The 23,614-nt window shown below is 44.0% G+C and overlaps 1 protein-coding gene across 7 annotated transcripts in view; it reads right to left on the minus strand.

Annotated features, from left to right (window-relative positions):
- SLC16A12 (solute carrier family 16 member 12) overlaps positions 1-22,853 on the minus strand; it is a 77,340-nt gene extending 54,487 nt beyond the window's left edge. For 3 of the 7 annotated variants that reach the window (XM_072739471.1, XM_072739473.1, XM_072739468.1), the window contains exon 1: positions 22,737-22,853. The gene's annotated coding sequence lies outside the window, so the exon portion shown is untranslated. Of the gene's footprint in view, positions 1-14,372; positions 14,660-22,391; positions 22,467-22,736 lie in introns of all 7 variants that reach the window. The other 4 variants (XM_072739470.1, XM_072739469.1, XM_072739472.1 and 1 more) reach the window with 4 other exon arrangements.
- Between the last annotated feature and the right edge of the window lie 761 nt (positions 22,854-23,614).

Here is a 23,614-nt window from a genome sequence, read left to right on the forward strand (position 1 = left end):
TGTGATACCTACAAGCAAACAAAAGATCAATTTCAATGTTTTAAAACTGTGCATATCTTAATTGGCCATAACTGTTATGCACCAAGACAGAATAATCTATCATGATCATTATATCATTGATAAGACTCTATATAGATGATGATGATAAATGAACATAGACTATCCACTAAAGGTTATTATCAATCTTCCCTTGAAGTTATTCTTCAGTTCATGGAGTGTGTGATGAGAACAGTTTGGGAACAAGCACAAGGACACTCTGTTCAGGCCTAAAAGAGCTTGAAAAAATTAACTACAAATAATTTATGTAGGTAACTCTGTACTACCTAGTCATAGATGAGTATCCATAAAATGTATAAAAAGAATATCTTACATTGGTTATATAGCACTATGGAGCTTATAATTCAAAACATTACTGTATTTCAGTCTCCAACAATCTAGTGAGAAAAGCAGGGAAGGGTAATGGTCAGCTCTTGCTTCTCTTTCTGCCCCAGCATCCATGGCCCTTCTTTGGGCATCCTATCCCTTTTCAGTCCACATGGCTTAGGAACCTACATGCTCCTAGAGAGGCCAGACCACTTGGAGACACCAATTTATCCAGAGACTCGGGAGTCAAGCTAGACCAGTAAGAGTCAGCCATGGTACATTTGCTGAAATGGGAAATGTGTGCTTTTCAACTGGGAAAGAGTGCTTTCTTTATATGGGCGGTGGGGTGGAGTGGGGGGGTGTTTCCAAGCCAGAATGGATATATATAGTTTTCCAATAGCTGTTTTTAACTCTACTTAGAGAGACCCTCACCTAAAAAGCAAATCATCAACAGTGGGCACCTGGATGGCTCAGTTGGTTAAGCATCTGTATTCAGCTCAGGTCATGATTCCAGAGTCCTAGGATCGAGCCCCACATCAGGCTCCCTGCTCCTCGGGGAGCTTGCTTCTCTCCCTCTCCTTCTGCCCTCTCCTCCCCACGCTCATGCATGTGCACTCTCTATCTCAAATAAATAAAACAGTTTGATCCTTACCATGTTGCTTTTCATTTCAGTTACATAGGTTGGCTACTCACAAATTCATAACTGCTTAGGAGCCCTGCCTGAGAGGAGTGAAGGGAATATACAGCTCACACAAGTACCATCCGATGCTGGAATTCAAGCAGGAGGGGCACTCACAGAAATATTCCTGGTACAACAGAACTGGAGCCTGCATGCGTTCACCAGCTGACGGGCAATGCTCCTGAGAATTCAACATCTTGCCCAAGGGGTTGCAGGATTTCAGAGCCAGGCACTGGAGGGCTATCAAAAATGTGTCAAGTGCGTTGAGCCCTTGGGATTGCAGAAGCAAATAAACATCACTCATCTTGGCTATGCATTTGCCAGGCATCGATAAAGTCAATACCCATTCCATAAAGAGCATACATTTAAGTTTCCAGCTACCAAATCACATGGGTTGCCACAGACTGAGACCAACAGATGTTTATAAATATTAATTTGGCAGGGGATCAGGAATTCCCCAACTTCATATCCATTAGACCTCCATCTGTCCAAAGAAGCCAGCAATTGGCTCTCTCTTACTTCTTCAGCAAAAATTTTAAAAATGAGAAGCAACAATGCCCAGCAAAACTTATAGAAAACGTGTGTTCTCCCCTTAACCAAAATTGGATCTGAGGCCAGGATCAGGGGGGTCCCGTTAGGTAATAAGTACCTTGCAGAACAGACTAGCACTTAGTTCATTTCTCTCTGATGAATGTTCTCAGAAGCAGCCCCACATCATTCAAAACAATAAATTTTAAAAAGGATACGGCAACCCTCTCTTTGAATAACAAATCTTATTAAATTATAAATACATCAAAACGGAGACACCTGGGTGGCTCAGTGGTCGGGTATCTGCCTTTGGCTCAGGGTGTGATCCCGCGGTCCTAGGATGGAGTCCCACATCAGGCTCCCTGCATGCTCCCTCTGCCTGTGTCTCTGCCTCTCTCTCTCTCTCTGTGTCTCTCATGAATAAATAAAATAAAATAAAATTTATAAATAAATAAATATGACTTATTTCTTGTGACTTCTACCTTTTTTTTTTAATTACTTTCTTTTTATATTAAATATGTCCTACTGAAGTGGTAGGTCCTGGATTAGCCATGTTACATAAACATGGTCTTGTTTTTATCTGAGAAAGATTTTAAAATAAGGTGGTGACTTAACTTTGGTAAGAAGAAAACTGACAGGGCAGCCTGGGTGGCTCAGCGGTTTAGCGCCACCTTCAGCCCAGGGCCTGATCCTGGAGACCCAGGATCGAGTCCCATGTAGGGCTCCCTGCATGGAGCCTGCTTCTCCCTCTGCCTGTGTCTCTGCCTCTCTCTCTCTCTCTCTCTCTCTCTCTCTCATGAATAAATTTAAAAAAGAAGAAGAAGAAAACTGACAAATAGTTAATGCAATGCCCTCTAATCCACAGTTGCTATCCCATCTAGAATTTTAAAAGTTCCCTGTAAAAACCCTATTAACCTAAGAAGGACCTCTCCCAATGGCTGGCTGCCTTCTCCATGCGCATATACACAATGGTGAACAGACAAACATGAAGCTGGCTTGCACCCTGTGGGGAAAGAGAGGAGGGAAAGTCCAGTGAGTGCTGGACCACATGGATTTTTCTAGATGTGTCTAAAGAAAGAAGAGACATAAGCGGGTGAGTCATAGGCAGTGACCTGAGGAACACCATGGGGCCAGCAGGGTTGGGGGCAAGTGTGCTCTGTCTAACCTGAGAAGCTGAGCCCACACTCCAATTGTGGGCAGGCAGAGTGCTTTGCAGGGGGGTCCGCAGTAGTCCCCAGATGATTTGGGCCATCAAGGCCTGTGCCAGGTGGGGCCACAGTGCCAGAAACCAATGGCGAGCATGGAGGAAGACAAGCCGCCGAGTTGGGACACGGGAAGTGAGGGAGGAAGGTGATAGAAAGCCACACCCAGAGTCACTGACCGCTTCTCTTTTGAGAAGTCTGTAAGACATCTGGGTACAAGAAAGAAATGTTGAGAGAAAAGGAACAGTGATACCTTGTCCAGATGGAACATGATGAAGACGTGCAGCTGCTCCTGTGCCTCCCGGTACACAATCTGCCCTCAGCTTCAACTCCTTCTATCTCTAAGAGGCCCCAGACTTGGTTGTCAGATCTTAACGAGTCTTTCTCCCGTCGACCCGAAACCAGCACCGGGTGCTGACAGTTCAAATTTGAACTGTTCAACAGTCGCTTTGACTTTGCTTCAACATCTTGGCCCTCAAACTAGGCAGCCAGCACCATCAGGTCAAAACAAAACCACCATGAGAAGGTTCCCACAAAAGGTCACTGATAATTGATTAAAACACCCAGTCACAGGTACAGAGTCTCAACAGAAACTGTGTTTCCTTATCACCTGCCCCCCCACCCTGTTCCCTCTCACTCCCTCAAAAACAAGCCAAAAAGCCACCCTTTTGCTGCCTGCACATAATTTAAAAAAAGAAAGGAATAATTATTGTAAACTGGACAACTCTCATTTGCATAAATGTAGTGATGTGCTCCATGAAAGGATTACTTTTGGCTCTTTCTGAACTGGTACATGTGTAATCCTTACTGCTTTGGAAGTACACAGGCTCTTGTGATGAAGGAGCCTTGAAACTCTTTGGAAAATTACAGAATATATAATTCACAGAATAGGAAGAAAGTAACTTTCCCTTTCAATTGTCATCAACTAAGAGGACCAGCCAAAACCTTGCTGAATAAACAGACACCAAAAGGAGATTTCTTTGTGCTAAAAATCCAAATGGTAAAGGAAGGTGGCCTAGGGCCACATGCTGAGACCTGGTTATAATAGTTTCCTTCACCTCATCCACTACCAAGAGAGCCTGGTGCTGTTCCACTCTGCAGAGGAAGGAGTGGCAGCCAGGCCTGGAGCACTGGAGCGTCCGTGGACGGCCTTGACAGGAAGAGTGGCAAGGTGGTAATGTGCTGGGGCAGCGCTGAGTCCCAAATCAGCAAATATGAGAGCCCACGTTAAGGCTGCACAGCCAGAGGCAAACAAGTTACTGCCAACACCTGAATTTACACAGCTTGACTCTGAATTTCAGGCATCTTTAATTACACATAACATATATCCTTAATGCAGAAAAAGGAGAGAATAAAGCAAAAGGACGATAGTAAAAATCATCGACATCCTGCCATCCAATAGGCACTGCTTTTATTTGGAGTCAGTCCTTGGAGAAATTTTTTTCTATATTATATATATGTATGTAAGTATGTATTTTTAAAAACAAAACTGAGACTTCACATCTATTACAATGACTATTATAAAAAACAAAACAGAACAAAACAAAATCAGAAAATAACAAGTGTTAGCAAGGACACAGAGAAAATGGAACCCTTAGTGCATTGCTGGTGGGAATGTAAAATGGTGTCGCCTCCATTGGAAATGATATGACAGTTCTTCAAAATATTAAAAAAAAATTATCATACAATTGACCAATTCCACTGCTAGATATATACCCCAAAGAAGTGAAAGCAGGGATTCAAACAGATATATATACATCCATATTATTCATAGCAGCATTATTCACAATAGCTAAAAGGTAGAAGCAGCTCAAGTGTTCAAATGAATGAAGAAACAAAATGTGGTACAGATACACAATGAAACATTATTCAGCCTTAAAATCAAGGAGGTTCTGACGCATTTCAACATGGATGAACCCTGAAGACATTATGCTAAGTGAAATAAGCCAGTCGCATAGAGACAAATATTATCTGATTCCACTTATACGAGGTACTTAGAGGAGTCAAATTCATAGAAACAGAAAGAACAGTGGTTGCCAGGGGCTGGATGGACAAAGAATGGGGAGTCATGGTCCAATGGGTATGGAGTTTCAGTTTGAAATGATAAAAAAAAAGTTCTGGAGATGGATAGTGGGGATAGTGGCTCAACAGTATATGAATGTTCTTAATGTCACAGAACTATACTCTTAAAATGGTTAAAATGGTAAATTGTACCATACATATATATATATATATATATGGTATAATATATATATATTATACCATATATACCATATAATATATATGGTGTATATATATATATAATAAATAAATATATATTTATTTATTTCACCACACTTCAAAAAAATCTAAAACTTATCATTTTATCTGTAATTTGTTCTTTTCACTTAATTTGATACCATGAATGTTAACAAATATACTCTGATCGGGATCCATGGGTGGCGCAGTGGTTTAGCGCCTGCCTTTGGCCCAGGGCGCGATCCTGGAGACCCGGGATCGAATCCCACGTCGGGCTCCCGGTGCATGGAGCCTGCTTCTCCCTCTGCCTGTGTCTCTGCCTCTCTCTCTCTCTCTCTCTGTGACTATCATAAATAAATAAAAATTAAAAAAAACAAAACAAAACAAATATACTCTGATCATTCTGATAGCTACAAAGAATTTGTATGACTGCACCATGATTGATGTCACCAATCCTCTGTTGGTGGACAGTCATATTGCCTCTGATTTTTCTCTCCCAAAAAGATGTTGTAGGATTTAATCATGTGACACATCAGGTCACACTACATTCCCAATTAACCTTCCTTGGGCTATCCATGATCATTCACAAATATTCTGAAAATCTTACACTTCAGTCAGAGAACCTCCTATTTGCTCACAATCAAAAATATGTATTAAGTATGAGTACCTTTAATATATTAGAATTATTCATATTTGTTATTAACTATAATTTAAAATATTCAGTACCTGTGTACTTTCAAACTTACTACAGAAGAAAAAAGTGAGACAAGTTATTAATTGAACATGACACCATGGGCGATATTCAAAATATTTAACAAAAGGCTGTTAGTGCACCAATCCATCAGAAGAGAGGCAAGCTGAACAATGGGCCAGCCAGATCAGAGCTATTAGCCTGGCTTTTAGCCTTCCCAACCCCAAAGAAACCATTAAACTAGGAGTATGAGGTTGAATGGGAGTTCTAAAGTAGAAGTTTCTGAAGAGCCCCTATCTTTTATTGGTTGCCCAGAGGAAGAGGAGCATATTTGGAAAAAAGAGGAGCAAAACTCTAGACTGGCAAAGTGTGACATCCTGGGACCCTGATGTGGACAGACCAGGGGCTCTGTTGGTCTAGAGCCCAGGAGAGATCTGGTGTCCAGACGTATACTTGGTGTTGGGGCACAGCAAAGGTCATGGAGATATTACAGAATAGGCCTTTCAGACTTCTGTGGGTATCTCCTTAATTGCAGATTCAGATTCAGCAGATTCACATTTCTGACAAACTCACAAGTGAGGCCTATGCTGGTCCACAGACCCCAGTTTGAGGAGCAAGGTATCCTGATGGTGGGTGGAAGAGAAGAGAGAGCAGACTCTGAGGAACGCCAGTCTTTCAGGGAAGGTTAGAAAAAGCAGAGGCTGCAAGGAAATTGAGAAAGGTAAAGATAAATCCAGGAAAGCACAGGGTCAGACGTCCGAGAAGAAAGGGAAAAGCTTATCAAGCCTATCAACAGATCAGGTAAGACCCTAAGAAGAGGCACGGAGCCTGTCCTAGTCTGCTCAGGCTGTCCCCACAAAATACCACAGTCTGGGTTGGCTTAGACGACAGGCATTTATTTTACTGGAGTTCTGAAAGCTGGAAGTCCGAGAGCAGATTGCCAGCCGGGTGGGGCTCTGGTGAGAGCTCTCTTTGTGGCTTGCAGAGGGCCACCTTCTGGCTGCGTGCTCCCACGGCCTCCCTCGGCTCTTATCTCCCTTCCTCTTCCTCTAAGGATACTAATCCCATCCTGGGGCTCCCTCCTCAAGACCTCATCTAGACTTAAACCTCAAAGGCCCCCTCTTCTAACACGGCCCCATTACATGTTGGGGCTTCAATATATGAAGGGGAGAAACAAACACTGGCCTTCTAAAGTGCCCACGGGACTTTGTGTGGATGTAAAGGTGCCCATGAGATGTTTGGCCACGGTTTCAGTGGGTGATATGATCACTTGGGGCACACGGATTCACTAGAACAATCCAAGGCACTTCTGTAATAGGTGTGGTCATAAGGGCTCGCAGTTCCCCCCAGTCAAAAACGCTCCAGGTTGGGGATGCTGAGACCCTAGCTGGACAGGATTGCTGCCTCCTGGGTCAGCACAGCACCCCTGAAGTGCGAGAAAAACAGGAGCTCCCAGGCACACATGCCAACAAGCTCCCAAGACAGGAATCCAGCCCACACACATTCATGTCCTTAGTACCTGCTAAATTGCTAAAGACAGTCTCTCAAGGACAGAGGTCTCTTAATACCTGCCAGCAGCCAGCATTTTCTCTCTTCAAAACTATCAATCTGACCTTACTTTGGAAGCCCAGCAGAAGTTCCGTTTGTGAAAATGAGATAAAAGTACAGTCACAGATGCTTCCTATCCCCATTTTCCCACAAGCTCAAAGAAAAGGCACATGGTTTCCTAGGTCCAAGCTCCGGGCTTGTTATTCTAGTGACTTCATCAGAGCCACACTGCTAGGCAGAAAACCAGGCCCACGAGAGGACTGCTCCCTGTCGGGGGTGGGGGTGGAGGTGTTGGGGTTCGGGGATGGGGGAGCCCCGAGCCAGGGAATCCGTCCTCTGTCCTCCGGGGTGCTCAGAAACTGCACAAGTCATCATCAAGCAGTCGTCACAATCAATATGAGGACAGGTGGAATTTTTCACAATGCTGCATTTTCCATGAAATAGCAAAACTAGAATGAACTAAACCAGGGCTGCCTTGTAGAGCCACTAATATTTTAGAATTGTGGTTATTTGGCAAATTAAGACAACAGAACAAGCAGAAGGCTGAGGCTTATATTGTAGTTACAGTCATCTCACTTATCCAGAAACATTGGCCATGTGAAAGGGCCTCAAAAACGAATAGAAAGAATGTTCTTAATTTGGCGAGATCCAGACACTCCCTGTTAGATCACATTCACGCTTGAGCTCCTAAAGACCGGGGATTTTGCAACCTCTGGTTTAAGTGCCATGACCAATCATTTACTTATAAACGGATACTGTAAATAACCGATAAGATTTCTTGTAGGAATATATGTATTCTCTCTGTGATCTTGTTTCTACAAGTTACTTGCTTAGCACCCTGTTTTTACCTGGCAAGGTGAATGCCTACCTTGTTTCCTACTCAATTATAAACTCCTTTAAACTTGTTATTAGGGCAAATTGGCTGAATCAAGCTGGAAAGGGAAATTTTAGCTCAGTGCCTGGTCTTTGCCCTTGGAAAGTTCTCCAAACTGAAGAGGAAGACAGTGATTAACTGTTTTAAATCCCCTCGTACTACTTGGCAAATGACAGGAACTAAGTGGTGCTGTAGTTTCCCATTTGAATTGTAGCACTTCTTCTGGGTCAACATTCTGGCCAAGTTACAAGAGTTTTGTGGCCAATCTGATATTTCCAATAAGGGTCAGGAACCCACTGAATCCATGATAGGCAAACAGTTCTTGACAAGGCCTAATTCAAGAAAAATTCAAATGTTTAAGAGCCTTTTTTAAAAAAAATTCAAAACGAAAATCCTATTGGTAGAAGGGGGAGGTTAGAAATATCAAATGTAAACCTGATTCACTCACATGTAGAATTTAAGAAATAAAACAAATGAGAGTGGGGGGTGGGGGGGAAGGGAGAGAGGCAGGCCAAGACACAGACTTTTAACTCTAGAGAACAAACTGATGGTCACCAGAAGGGCAGAGGGTGGGGGGAGGGGTAAAACAGGTGATGGGGATGAAGGAGGGCACTTGTGATGAGCACCAGGTGATGTAGAGAAATGTGGAATCACTATACTGTACACCTGAAACTAATATAACACTGTAGGTTAACTATATTGGAATTAAAATAATAAAAAATTAATGTAAATCTGAGATGTAAGAGAAAGTAGGAGAAGCAGTATGCCCTCCCGTTCCCTTCTGTAAAGTCTGAATTATTTTAGAGATAATTTTGAAAATTCAAATCTAGAAAAAGAAGCAAATAAAGAAGGTGCTATTTGAATGTAGAAAGATCTGGGTTGAAATTCAGGCTCTCCCACTGATTTGCTGTGTAACCAGGTAGGATGGGCGTCCTGGGGTCTCCAGTTTTTACTGCTGCCCAGGGTGGTACGGGCCCTCCCCCAAACAACTTGTCACTGCCAGAGCACTCTCTGTGTCCCCCTCAGTCCTGGTCACACTGTGTGGTCTACTGATGGTCCCCTCCAGAGTCCCACTCTTTTGCTTCTTCCTATTACCCACTTGACACACTTGTGTTTAAAATTAGCTGAGGAAATGTACACTGGGTGTTATTCTGTATGTTGGCAAATTGAACACCAATAAAAAATAAATTTATTATTAAAAAAAGGAAATGTACAAAGGACAAAATACAAATACAATTTGTATATGCTATGGTTGCAGCTACAATTTTTAAAAAATCTATTTAAGAATAAGGACAGTTCCTTCCTCTGACTTTCCATTGCTCACATAGCTTTATTCATCAATATATCTGATGGGGTAGGAAGAGGTGGGAAGAAGCATTTTTTAGGAACCGTTGAGAGAATTACAAGGGAAGTCAAGTCATATGAATACAAGTCTTCATATTTCTACCACAACGCCAAAACAGATTCTCCATATTCATACTGCATCAGCAAAAAAACCCAGTATATCTCACTTCATTGTCTGCAACAACCTACTTGAATATCGTCTAAGAGCAGAGTTCCCAGCATGAGAGCCAGAACTATGAATAAAAAGCAGATGTTAAAAAAAAAAAAGCAGATGTATATCAAAGATAGACCTTCAGGGAGTCTGTCTCTTCAGGGATACCTTCAGGGAAGCAGACCAAGAAGCCTCAAGGGCAGTAACTCACATTAAGGAAAGGATGAACCAAGATGGACTAGTTTCTCCCCAGGACTTTACGAGGAACCAATGAGAAGGAATGACATAGACTGGATTTCCTCAAAATCCAGCATAGGCTGAGCCACAGAAACACTGTTTTTATTATAATTGCAAGGGGGACCTGGGAAAATGTAAGTTGGATGGGGTTTTAGAACAGTTCAAAATATTTTATGATCCCAGACAGATAAAATATAGTAGAACGAGAAAATGCATAATCCCCAAATAACTCTAGTGTGTCATTTTCACAATTCAAAAACCTTCCATGTGGCTCAGCAGTTTAGCACCGCCTTCAGCCCAGGGCATGATCCTGGAGACCCAGGATCGAGTCCCACGTCAGGCTCCCTGCATGGAGCCTGCTTCTCCCTCTGCCTGTCTCTGCCTCTCTCTCTCTGTGCCTCTCATGAATAAATAAATAAAATCTTTAAAAAAAAAAAAAACCCTTCCATGAACCAATCAGGCAATCCATATAAAAAGTTTCAAATCCGTTGGCCTAGATTCTCCCTTTCAGGGGAACTATCTTAAGGACAGAAACCAAAATATGGGAAAAGTTCACTTCATAACAATGTTCAAAGCAGGGTAATTTGCAACAACAACAACAAAAAATGACGCCCCACCACCTACTGACTTCACTCACCACCTCCTGACTTCATTACCTGATGGATCTCCTGACCACTAAGCCTCAATACAAATGCAAATCCAGGCTTGACTTCTTCATGAGGCTCAGAGACAATATAGACAAGCATCTAATAAACATTTGTAAATCCCTCTCATATTGCTAAAGCATAAATATACAAAAAAAAAACCTTATGTTTGGGAAATAAAGGAACAAGGAAAAGAAGAGTATCAAATATTCTAAAAGCACTTGTACACCTGTGTATTGCAAATCCCTGGTGAGGTGAACCCTGAACTAGTTAGCTAAAGACCATCATCCGCAGACAAGGGAGCAATTGTCAGAGGCCCCATAGCCAGCTTCCACTACTGGGTCACACAGGCCAAAAAAACTGAACCGCATAGGTGAACTGAGCACCACCCCCTTCTCTGTCCCTAGCCTTACAGTTCCAGATCTCAGCTTAACAGAGATCAGAAATAAAGCATTTAGTAGAATGCCTTGAGTATGATGGTTGCTTAATATGTGTTTAGTGAGTAATAAAGAAAATGCATCAAAGCCCATAGCAAGTGCCTAGGTCACATAAGTGCTCAGTAAATGGAACTGTTATTCGCATCATCGTTCATCATCATCATTGCTAAATGACAAATTAGCTCCTTAACATTTATATAAAGTGTTTTCCAGACCACGATGATCCTCTAAGAGAAAACAGAAGCTCACAGAAGCCGGTGATTTGCCCGAGTTCATACTGCCAGCAAATGCTGAAGTGGGGCTTGACCGCCATCCGAGGCTTGTTACCCTTGAAAACGCTGGAAATTTATAACCATGGCCTCAAGCCTTCTATCATGGATGTGATTCCCAACATCCACTCCATCCCAAGTGGTTAATCAAGAATTACAGCAATCCTGTTGGGCCTGCCAGTCATGGACTGATTTAAGGAAAGGGCAGTGACCCCATCTTTGCCAGGGATAAGGAAGTCTTTTGGGAGCTTCTGGGAAAGATTTCCTCACTACTGAGAAAGCACGAAGATGCAGCTTCTCCCCCTCCACTGGATGTTTCCTATCTCCTTGTGACTCTTTGAATAATTGTAGCCATCTGGGAACCACAAGGGCAATCAGGTTGAGAATGAAACCAACACATGGCAGGGACAGAGCCAAGAGAATCACAGAAAAATAACATCAGAGCCCAAATGTTCTGCTCCCAGACTTTCTGCTAAATGAAGAAATCCTTTTACTTGCCAGTGAAGCCAGTCCACGTTGGGGTTTCTGTTCCTTATACCCCAGAACAGCCTACCTGATTCACTATCTACACATGCCACTCACATGCATATCATGCCCAGCACATATATTCTGTCCCTAGGCAGTAGTTCCATGTCTTCACGTGTAGGGCTGCTGAGCTTACATCAGATCTAATTTTGATTTCCTGAAATCCTGAATGGGCAGAAGAGAAAAGCAGACAGTGGTATGCACAGCTGTGGAGGCAAAGACACCACACTGAGTCCTTATTTAAGTTTCTGGCCCCTCTCCCATGACCCCCACCTCCACAGATCACAACAAAGCTCAACAGCTGGAAGCCTGATGATCTTCAGTTGCTTCTCTACCCACAGAGTGCTGTACTGCACATTCCCAGAGAAAAGAAAGATGCGGGAGAAGGAAGAAGAAGAGGAGGTTTCATCTGAGCACACAGTCCTTTCTTTCCATGGTGATAATGATGATTTGGCTAAAGCATCTGAAGTTGCTTGTGAAACGTAGTTTTTGCCAACGGATACTTGCAAGTTATTTTTTCAAAAGCTACCATGCAAAATAGAAGCTATTCAACCATTTTTTTGACAATGTTCTATTGAGACTATCAGATATTTATTGCATGCCAGAGATCAGCCAACCTTTTGCATCTTTTCCGAGAACCATAACATGCTTGGGTTGTAGCTTTCTAAAGTCCAGAGCAGTCCTTAGGGCTACTGGGCACCATCTTCCAACAAGAATCAGAGTATAGTAAACACATGCCCAACATCTCTGCCAATCTCAGCCTCAATCTTGACCTCATCACATCCTATAAGATTCACCTCCAGGGGATCCCTGGGTGGCGCAGCGGTTTGGCACCTGCCTTTGGCCCAGGGCGCGATCCTGGAGACCCAGGATCGAATCCCACATCAGGGTCCCGGTGCATGGAGCCTGCTTCTCCCTCTGCCTATGTCTCTGCCTCTCTCTCTCTCTCTGTGACTATCATAAAAAAAAAAAAAAAAAAAGATTCACCTCCATTCAATTTCAGCCATGTATTCCTCAAGTCATCAACCAATGGTCACCTGCACCAATCCTCACTTTTGAAATCTACGGTAGTTGTGAGATGTTAGTATCCCTCCCTAACCCCAATCTTCTCTCCTCCACAATTCCCTAACTCTTCTTGCACCTGGTTTCCAACCTCCTTGAGCTCCCAGGCCCCTGGCCTCTCCCATTCCCTTAGCTTGCCTGCTCCTTAGAGACTGGAGCTTGTTCTCCATCATGTCAATTGCTCTCTTTTTGACACCCCCACTCCTTCCAAGCCACCAATCCCCAATTTTGAATCAATCTGACCATCCAAATATTTCAGTTCCTATAACTGGTAAGGCAAGTTTTGCTAGAGGAAGTCTCTCAACCTTGCAAATTAAAGGCGCAATGATGATTTCCAACCCAAACTAAATGCGTGGAGTGACTCAGCAACAACACTTGTACCTGTTCCACATGCACACTGCTTATTCAAGATCTTAAGTACTCCACGTACTCCACAGCAGGATGGGGACCAGCTTGAAAGGCATCCTGGTCCGGCCTCTGAACAGCTGCACAACCTCCGGCAAGATGTTTAGCCCATCTCTGCTGTTGTTGTCTCATTTGTAAAATTAGGATGATCACTCCATCCTCACATGACTGTTGCAAGAACTCAGAGAGTTAACATACATAGTGGTTTTAACAATGCTTAGAACATATAAAATGTCCCCAAGATGCCAGTTACTAGTTTGTAGAGAAAACATGGACTGTTCTTTTTTTAAGATTTTATTTATTTTTTCATGAGAGAGAGACACACACACACACACACAGAGAGAGAGAGAGAGAGGCAGACACAGGCAGAGGAAGAAACGGGCTCCATGCAGGGAGCCTGATGTGGGTCTCCAGGATCATGCCCCGGGCTGAAGGGCTGAAGGTGGCACTAAACTGCTGAGCCACCCGGGCTGCCCACGTGGGCTGTTTATTTTCCATTTTTTCCTTCAGCTTTATTCCTCCAGTTCATCCCTATCCACATGCATCCTTAATCCCTTTTGTTCCCTTGACAAAGAAAGACGCTCCCTTTTGTATTTAATTTCTCAGGTGAGTCTCCCCTCTCCTGGATTCTCTATTTTGAACCTAGACCTTTACACTGGATCCTCTTTAGCCTATAAATTTCCCCAAATATCTCTCACCTTGAAAGCAGGAAGGAGGAATGCAAGAGAGGAAAGAAGGGAAGAGGATTGAAGACGGGAAGACGGCCCCACACCGGTCAACCCTGCCTGCCTCCCAGCAGCCCCCACTTACCTTCTTCCCTTCACAAACCCAGCCTCTTAAGGACCCGTCTACACTCTCCTCATCTCTTTTTCTCATTCCCACCTCAATGGAATGGAATTTGCCTCCACCCTCCCCTAACTCAAGCTGTTTTTAAGCACCAGTGACTCCTAACTGCCCGCGGTAACTCTGCCATCCTTCATCAGTTGACCTCTCTGTAGCATCTGGCACTCCCTCATTATTGAAACTCTTTCTTCCTTGAATTTCCATGACAGGAGTCTTCCCTATTTATTCTTCTTCCCTATAGATCTACACTTCTTGCTAGATCCTTCTTTCTCTGACCACTCATTAGATGTTCTGTCATTGATTCATATATTCAACAAACATGGAACACTTACCACATCTCAGGTACCATGACAGCTGCTGGGCCGAGCGAAGCAGCAACAGTTGAAGCACAACTCCAGAAGGCACTCTTCCCAGTGAGGCGCATCTACTCAGACACATGAGTGGTGCTTTCTGGAACTGCACAAGGATTTTATCTCTGACCCATCTCACGTCTCTCTATAAACACTCTCCCTGAGTATTTCCAAACACAGGACTTGAACCGCGAACAATGGCAGTGACATTGGAAAGAAGACATAGTCCCTGCCCTCTCTTTTGGTCTAGAAAAAGATCAGCATGTAACCTGAGGGAAAAAGAAAGGTACAATGACCAACATGTGCCCAGGGTATAATGCGAACATACCCTAATTATTCTCCACAATTTTTTGACCCATTTCACACTTCATTCTTTATATGTTCCTTGGGTAATTACACCCAATTATGTCTCGTTCGTCCAATCCTGTCATGTTCAACTGAGCCTATTAGCTGATGATGTCCACACTTGGATTGCTCGCCCAGAATATCAAATTGCCTATCAGACATCTCCACCAAATGCCCTAAAGGTCATCAAGCACCAAGAAATATAAATAGGAATAAAGTAGAAGTCTTCATCATGAGGCAGGAACCTTACTCCCCATCTGTACCATTTCAACAGACCCCTACCTCGTCACCTTCTTGGACCTTTCTTCAAGCCTCATTCAGAAATGTGTGTTTGAGACACAAGCTAATTTTATCACCAAACCCCCATTCCCACCCCCACTCATCTGTTTAAAAGCCTTCAAGAACTCCTCTTAGCAGCCAAAGCAAAACCGAAACTCCTCTGTGTGGTACATCAAGACCCTGAATGATCTTGCTCCTGCCAGCTCCTCTGATCCCATCTGGCTTCCAGCCACATGTTCGCCCTGCAGGTCAGCTACACCTAACCCCCCTGAAGAACCACACGAGTCTTTCAGTGCCCAGTGTTACTTTCCTACCTCAGCGCCTTTGTACAAACTGTGCCTGCTGCCTAGAATGCCCTTCCTCAGGTTTTTCACCTGAGGAAGCATTAAGTACCTGACAGCATTAAGTACCTCTGGCTCTGAACCAAAGCAAGTGGTCACTTAGGTGACTCATCACCATGCCCTAACTACTTGTCCACACATCTGCCTTCCCTAGGAGACTGTAAACCTTTGGGTAAGACCCTGTCTATTCCCTGTGGGCCTTCAGCACCTGACACAGTGTCTAGTACATGCTGGGTACTCAGCAAACATTTGCCTGATGAAAAGGTAAATTCACTGAGTTATTTTAACATTGCTTAATCCCAGTATTTTTTATTAGAGGCTTTAAAAGTAACTAATACTATTTTATCTCATTCAAATGTCTCTTCCAAGCTTAAAACAAAAAATTTTTAAAAACAAAACTGAAACTTTACCTTAACACGGCCTGTATTTGCTGCTAATTAGATATATGATCATGCAAAAATTTGTGAAGAAAGCAGAATGTGCCAGAATGATTCTGAAACGCCAACTCAGATGCATCAGCTATTCAACGTCATTTGAAATTTTTTTAATTTTTAAAATTTTATTGATTAAGTAGGCTTCATGGAGCCCAACACAGGGCTTGAACTCACTACTCTGAGATCAAGACCTGAGCTGAGATCAAGAGTCAAATGTTTAGCCAACTAAGCCACCTAGGTGCCCTCTAATGAAATTTGAAATTTTAATTAGACCTTAATTTCTCATAAAATTAGAATATATGGTTATCTAAGGTTTATCTTTTTTTAAAGCTTTTTTAAAAAAAGACTTTATTTATTCATGAGACACAGAGAGAGAGAGAGGCAGAGACACAGGCAGAGGGAGAAGCAGGCTCCATGTAGGGAGCCCGATGCGGGACTTGATCATGAGACTCCAGGATCACGCCCTGGGCCAAAGGCAGGTGCTCAACTGCTGAGCCACCCAGGTGTCCCTAGAACTTATCTTTTTTGAATGTGGAAGGAGTCAAATGAAAGAAGTAAAAACAAGAGGGAAAAATATGTGGTGCTTAATTTTTTGATACAATGACCCTTATCACTGGAACTCCCTAATTATTAAGTAAAATATTTTTGCCAGTGTCTTATTTATGAACATTTATTTATTCTTTACTATGGTACTTTGATTTTTTTCTGAGAGGGTTTATGAGTTTATAAATTATGTTAACAGGCTGTTGCCTATTGAGACTTGTAACAAATCTGCCAAACAGCTGGCCAGCATTGAAGTTAGGATCTGTGTCAAAGAAACAAAATAAAGCTTCAGACCCCTTAGAATGGGGACTTACCTGAGGTCTCACTGGGACCATACTCAGAACCTAGCAGTCACCACTTTAGTACCACAAGTTTAGAATGAAGACCTGGAGTGAGGTGCGGGGGGTGGAGTCCATGTTTTTAAAAACCAAGAAACCATAATGCTTCTTAATAAATCACTGCATGCCAAAAACACAGCAATGGCTCTCTCAGTACCAAATCCATGAGGCAAACACTCAAGTTTATCTTCTCGTTCTGTACATCAATACACATATAGAAGGAGCCCTCTAGGATGTAGGGTATTCAAAGAAAGAGAAAACTTCCTTGGCTGCTTTCCACAGCCTATGCTCCGACCCTACCCCATACCCCCACCCCCACTTGTATACACTCAGGCTCCAGTTCTTTTGACTATTATGCCCAAGCATATGTGGGGAAATAGCAAACTAAAGAGAAAACTTTATTGACCAAAATGTGAGTACAGAGGGTACCTGACCCAGCACAGCCATTCTTCAGAATTTTATCTTTGACTCACCATACATCTCTCTATCAACACTTTCATTGGGTGGTTACCTCCATACACACAGGACTTACACTGACTCTCTATGCTAATAACTCCCAATCTATGCTTCTTGCCCAGAATATCTAACTGCTCTTTGGCTCTCTCTCAGGCACAAAGGATATAAAGTTAATAAGACCAATGTCTTCCCATGCATTTTCAACACAGGTGCACAGTAGTATTTTGAAATAATTAGGAACTACCAGAATGACATAACCAAATTTGGCAGGGAAAGGGAAACAGAAACTTACAAACATGTGGCCCAATCATTTACAAACCTATTTTCACCAAGAAATCCATTGTTCAGATAAAATCTTACTTGGAAACCCAAAATGTGAAATCTAGAATAGCACACCTGCTCAGGTTACAGAAGAGATCACCATAAAGAACCCCACGCTGGATGAAGGACATCTTTCCCTGCATTGTCCCCATGTCCCTAACAGCTCCCGAGATTCTTTGAAAACTCACAGAAATCTGCAAAACAGAGTTCAGACTGCTCAAATCCACCACAGTGCTACTTTTAATACAAAAATCAAAAGTGAAAATACATTTGGGGATATCTAACTGGTAACAAGGGGTAAGAATTCCCATTACTATGTAAAATAAGAACAAATGTCATTAAAAACAAGATCACTTCTAAGAAGTCCACTAGATCAGCATTTTTCACTTTGTCTATCACGGTACCACATTTCTCAAATACAATAAAAGTACTTGTACCTTAAAGTTACTTGTGGAAAAGCCTGAGTACAAAATCTTTCTGTATTTTAATATAGTTTTCTAATCTTTTACAGCTTTACCACATCTCAGCAGTAGTAAGCTGTTTGTTGATGTTGCCCTTTCTCTTTTTAGCTTCATTGTCTTTGGAATAGGGGTTGAGATAAAATTTCTATTTTAATCATTTTAAAGGCTACAGTGGTTTTTAGTGCACTCACATGTTATAAAGCCATCACCACCATCTAATTCTAGAACAAAACCATCATCCCAAAAAGATATGACGTACCCATTGCCAGTCATGATCAATTTTCCTCGGCCCCACACTATGCCAACCACGGACATACTTTTGTCTCTATGGATTTGCCTATTGTGGACGTATCATACAATCTGTGGTCTTTTGCACCTGGCTTCTCTCACTTAGCATAATGTCTTCATGGTTCATGTTATAGCATGTGTTGACATTGTTTTTCGAAATAACTTACTTTTATGCGCCTATGGCAATCAATTTAGTTTTTATAGAAAAGCATTCTTTGGCATTTACCTTATGTAAATGTATCATTGTATCACCTTATGTAATATTTCATTAAACTGCAAAATTATAATGGCCAGTGCTACTGAAATACACAGGACTATGAGCAAACGCTACTATAAGAATGCACAAGAGCTCATAAAAAAGCAAAATACACCAATTTACTGTGATGATAGCTATTTGCCACAGTGACCTCTGTGATCTAAGCAACAACCAGGAGGGGTTTCAGAGGGAAGGAGAGTACTGGCTAACCCTGAGTTGTTGGTTGTTCTTTTTTCCTTTAAAGATTTATTCATTTATTTTAGAGAGAGAGAGAGAGAGAGAGGGTGGGGGAGAGGCAGAGGGAGCACGAGAGAGAATCCTGAAGCAGACCCCCGCTGAGTGTGGAGCCCAACGCAGGGCTCAAGGTGATCGGGTCCCCAAGATCAGGACCTGATCCGAAACCAAGAGTTGGCCACTTAACCAACCGAGCCACCTAAACATCCCAACCCCGAGTTATTTTAGTGTGGGTCAGTACTCTATTACCCAAGATGGAGGGTGAAGCAGGCAGACAGTGCAGAAGTGATAAGTGTTTATCATGCAACCCAACACAGCTTTACCTGGCCCCTAAAAGGAACTCTTTGATAGTTCTTCAAAAAAAAAAAAAAAAAAAAGCAAAGGTATGTTCCCATAAAGACAGATATACCCTCCTGCTTCTAGGAAGCTTTACCATCCTACTACCTGTCTTTCAAGGAGAAGCTCAAGCATGTCTTCCCCGAACCTTGTACTCCTCACAGCATCCGCATGCTCTGCATGCTTTCTCTCCTCCCCTTTAATTTCCAAAGTACTTACCTACCTCATGGTGTTCACAACCTGTCTTATAGCTAGTCATACAATGTCTTTTTTTTTTTCCCATACGAGGCTGTAAGCTATTGCAGAGGCAGGTTCTGTGGCTTTATATCCCCTATTGCCACCAGCATGGAAAAAGAGGTGCTCAAAACCCCATCTTCATACAAATATATAAAATAAGGAGAAGTTCAATAAGTATTTATTATTTATTTAGGTGTGTGTGACTTCCTATGTGGCTACAGCAGCTCACCCCATCCATCAATGTGGGATAAAAGAAGAGGGAAAGCGGAGATGAGCATCTGATGGGGCAACATGGTGGCCAGCTGAAGGCAATCAACTAATCTGGGTCCCTAGCAGCCATCAGAAATCATGACTTTCGGGATGCCTGGGTGGCTCAGCAGTTGAGCATCTGCCTTTGGCTCAGGGCGTGGTCCCAGTCCAGGGATAGAGTGCCACATCGGGCTCCCTGCGAGGAGCCTGCTTCTCCCTCTATGCCTCTGCCTCTGTGTGTGTGCGTGTGTATGTGTGTCTCTCGTGAATATTTTTTTTTAAATCTAAAAAAAAACAAAAGAAAAATCATGACTCTTCTCCAAGTGTTTAACAGAGACCATATTCAAATAGGACATTGTTAGATAATGACACTTTCTGACATCCTTTGATGTCGAACAAATTAAAAACAGAAAAATCTTGGTACTCAAAATCTCCCAACATCAAATGTGGATTTGATTTTTTCTCAATTAAATTATTATACTCTACCACTTTAATGGGTGAGTTTTGAGATATCCTACCAAGGTTCTCAGAAGCAAATAGCTTCCAAATTAGCGATTTTTAAAAGCAAAGCAATAGGTTAGGTAAGGAATGCATAAACAACCACAAAAGCTGCACTGAATACTTTTTTTTGGCTGTATATGACTGAAAAACTGCCAAGTTCATTTTGATAAGCCTTTGTTAAAAACAATAAACATGCCTAAGCTTGCAAACCATGCCATTTTGAAGAAAAAGCAGTTGAGGGAACTAGAAAAATGCTTAAAACTGGAATGTCTGAATAAAACCTTCCGTGGTAACGGATTTACCGAGAAGCCACAACACTGTGAGGCCTGGGGATGTGGAGGGGAGTGGGGGACAGAATGTAAAGTGAGAGAAAATGAAAGCAGAACACCATCTTCATAAATAAATAAGAAGCTCCATCTCACACATTGGTACAATTACAGTATGCAACACTAACATGGCTAGCGCTCACACTATCAAGAACACGAATTCTCCCACACTTCATTAAGTTTAATGTCAGCACAATGATGTCCCTGCACTAAAGGAAATATAATTTAAGGGTCTCCAAATGAACATACATAAAATAGACAACTGTGGGACCCGCTCTTCATGTACAGGAGGATATACATTCATAGGAGTCAAAGTACTTTATATGAATTCCCTTCTTTTGTTTGTTTTCAGTGATTATAAAATCAGCAGGATCAGGGGGTTGGAAGGAAGATAATTTGGAATATTTATGTTCATTTCCCCACTTTAGGCAAAACCAAAATTCTCTTCTATCTGCCAAACAAAATCCAGAAAAAATTCCAATGAATGAATCACAACTTGAGCTCCACAGAAACAAACTTCGTTGCTGTGTTGGCGGATAGATCCCAAATGCCCAGAACAGCACCAGGCACATAGTAGGCACTATATAATATAGTAGGTGAATAAATATCTCTGTTAAATTGAACTAAACTGAAAAACATAAACAATGTGCAATGCCCAAAATGCTGAAGAAGTCAGCTTAGTGTTCCCATCTCAGCTCTGTTATAAGTTCATGCTGTTCATCATGGCACACAAATGATCCTCATATAAACCCCTTTTCTCAAATTGGCCCCGAAGTCATACATTGTACCTTTTACTCTAACCAGTCATCACCACAGGGAGCTGAGATTCCAAGGAGAGATAGAGATAAACTGAGCCCACCTGTTTTGAGTACCTTTCTTCTCTGGATATTCATCTAGGATGTATCTGCATATTTATTCATCATTGTTCAAGAATGCAAATATTATTTAAAATTAAGGGTTTGTAATTTTAAAACTGTACTATAGAGGTGGTTTGACTAAATCACCTCTCAATTATTTCAAAACACCACCAGTTAAAATAAATAAATAAGAACAGGAAAATGATATCATTCCAGGTGATTCTACTTATATCCTTTTTGTTCAAAATGCCTAGAAGCAAGATGCTTTGAAAGCAGAACTAAGTGGAGAGGAGAAGGCCTGGACTGTGGTGTTGCTTCCATCACCAACGAACAGTATGAGTTTAGCCAATCCTTGCCAACGGGCATCTGAGCTTCCTGGCAGGCAAGGTAAAGGGTTTGAGTAGAAGATCCCTAAAGCCCTTTTCAATTTCCAAGATCCTGTGATTATGTGACCAAATCTAGTCACTTATTTATGACTCTTTATTTTCATCATTTATTTTGTTAACAGACATACTTCGGGCACCTGGGGAGAGTCAGACACCATTAGCCTAGTTTGGCAGGGAGACAAACTGCAGGATCCGTTGACGATTTTAAAAGCTAGTGATCTCGGGTATCTGTGGAGACAATGTGTTTCTAAATTTGTCAGGCCTTCCACCTCCAAGCAAATGGTGGGTACTCCTAAGGGGATGGGGTAACTGGATGATGGGCAGTGAAGAGGGCATCTCTTGATGGGATGAGCACTGCGGGTTATACTATATGTTGGCGAATTGAATTTAAATTTAAAAATGTAAAAAAAAAAAATTGTCAGACCTTGTCTTTCTTCTGGGTTAAGCTGGCTACGCCTTTAGAGTGCCCAGCTCTCAGCAAACAAGTTGGATGAAACAATTTGAGTCCCATCAGAATGGAATGGTTTAACCAGTGTTCTGGTAGGTTCCATCTGACTCAACATGGGGGGGGGGGGTTGTAAGATGGTCAGAAAGCTGAGTTGTGGAAACGGAAGGCTAACCAGACAGCCCCAGGGCTTACTGGAATCGTGCTTTAAAATTTTGCTTGCCAACACTTGTCCCTACGTCTGCGCTACAGGCATCAGGGCCCTCCTTGAGGACAAGAAACGGAAGAGAAATTAAGTTCAGTAAATTGAGGGTTCTGAAGGCTGACGTGTCGTTGGTGCATCGCACACGATAAATAAAAATTATTACCTGAGGCAGAAGATTCAAGACACCGACAGCCCAGTCCAGCGGAAAAGCAGTGTCTGTCCCACCGGGAAATGTGCCCTTGGAAAGCAGCGCGGGATCAGAGGCGCCTCCCCTGCAGCCACCTGCCCGGACACTGCTGGGCGCGGGCCCGACACCCACAGGACAGGTGGGCCCGGCCCCGGGCGCCCTGAGCCCCCGCGCCGGGGAACCGGCGGAGGAACGGACGCCCGCGGGAGCCCAGCCCGGCAGCCCAGCCCAGCCCGGCCCGGCCGCTGCCGCTGCCGCTCCCCCTTCCCCTTCCCCTTCCCCTTCCCGCGCCCGCGCCCGCCGCGCCCGCCGCGCCCTTACCTCGCTGCACCGCTGGATCCCCGGCGGCGGCGCGCGGACATGCCCCCGGGCGCCCCCTTCCCGGGCCGCAGCCGCCGCGGTCCGCGCTTCCGCGGGGCGGGGAGCGCTCGGGGCGGCGGCGCCGGCGGGCTGGGGCGGGGGCCCGCGGGCGGCGCGGGAGGGGGAGCGGCGCGGGGAGGAGCCCGGCGCCCGGACCCCGGACCGCGCCGCAGGTTCGGCCCCCGCCCGCCAGCGCCGCGGCGGACCCTGCCCCGCGGGCCGAAGGGGCTTCTGGCGGGGGTCGGCTCTGGGCGGGGCGCGGGGCGCGGGGCGCGGGGCGCGGGGCTCTGCCCGCCGTGTCCCGCGGTGTCCCCAGCCCGCCCGCCCGCCCGCCCGCTCTGGGACCGCCCTCCGCTCCCGGGTCCGCCGCGACCCTTAGCAGCCGGGGCGAGCGGAGGGAGCTCCGCGCTCTCCCGAGGAACCTCTCCCCGCAGGTCGGCGAGCAAGGTCTGCAGAAGGCGGGCAAGGGGCGCCCTTACGCCTTGTCCTGCAGGGACGCGCCTTCCGCCGCCCACAGCTCGGGAAACTGAGGCTCCAAAGTGTTCGTCTAAAGCGTGGTGTCTCGGAGTTAGATGAAGCTGGACTCAACGCTCCAGAAGCGCCGTGACCTTGAGCAAGTTAAGCCCCTGAGCCTCACTTTCCTCTCCTGCGAAGGGACAATAGTCACAGTCCCTGTGTGTGCGGCGCGGGCCCAAGAAGGAGGTGCAGGTGCTGGGCGCGTAGGACGCCCCCGGGGGCGAGACGTTGCTGCTGTGGGTCTGCGGAGGTTCGCCCCATCCCTCAAACGTTGCCTGAAAGGCTGCGGTCTCAGGGGCCTACAGAGCGGCGTCCCAGGTTTG

Source organism: Vulpes vulpes, chromosome 15 (assembly GCF_048418805.1).
Source record: "Vulpes vulpes isolate BD-2025 chromosome 15, VulVul3, whole genome shotgun sequence".
Taxonomy (NCBI): domain Eukaryota; kingdom Metazoa; phylum Chordata; class Mammalia; order Carnivora; family Canidae; genus Vulpes; species Vulpes vulpes.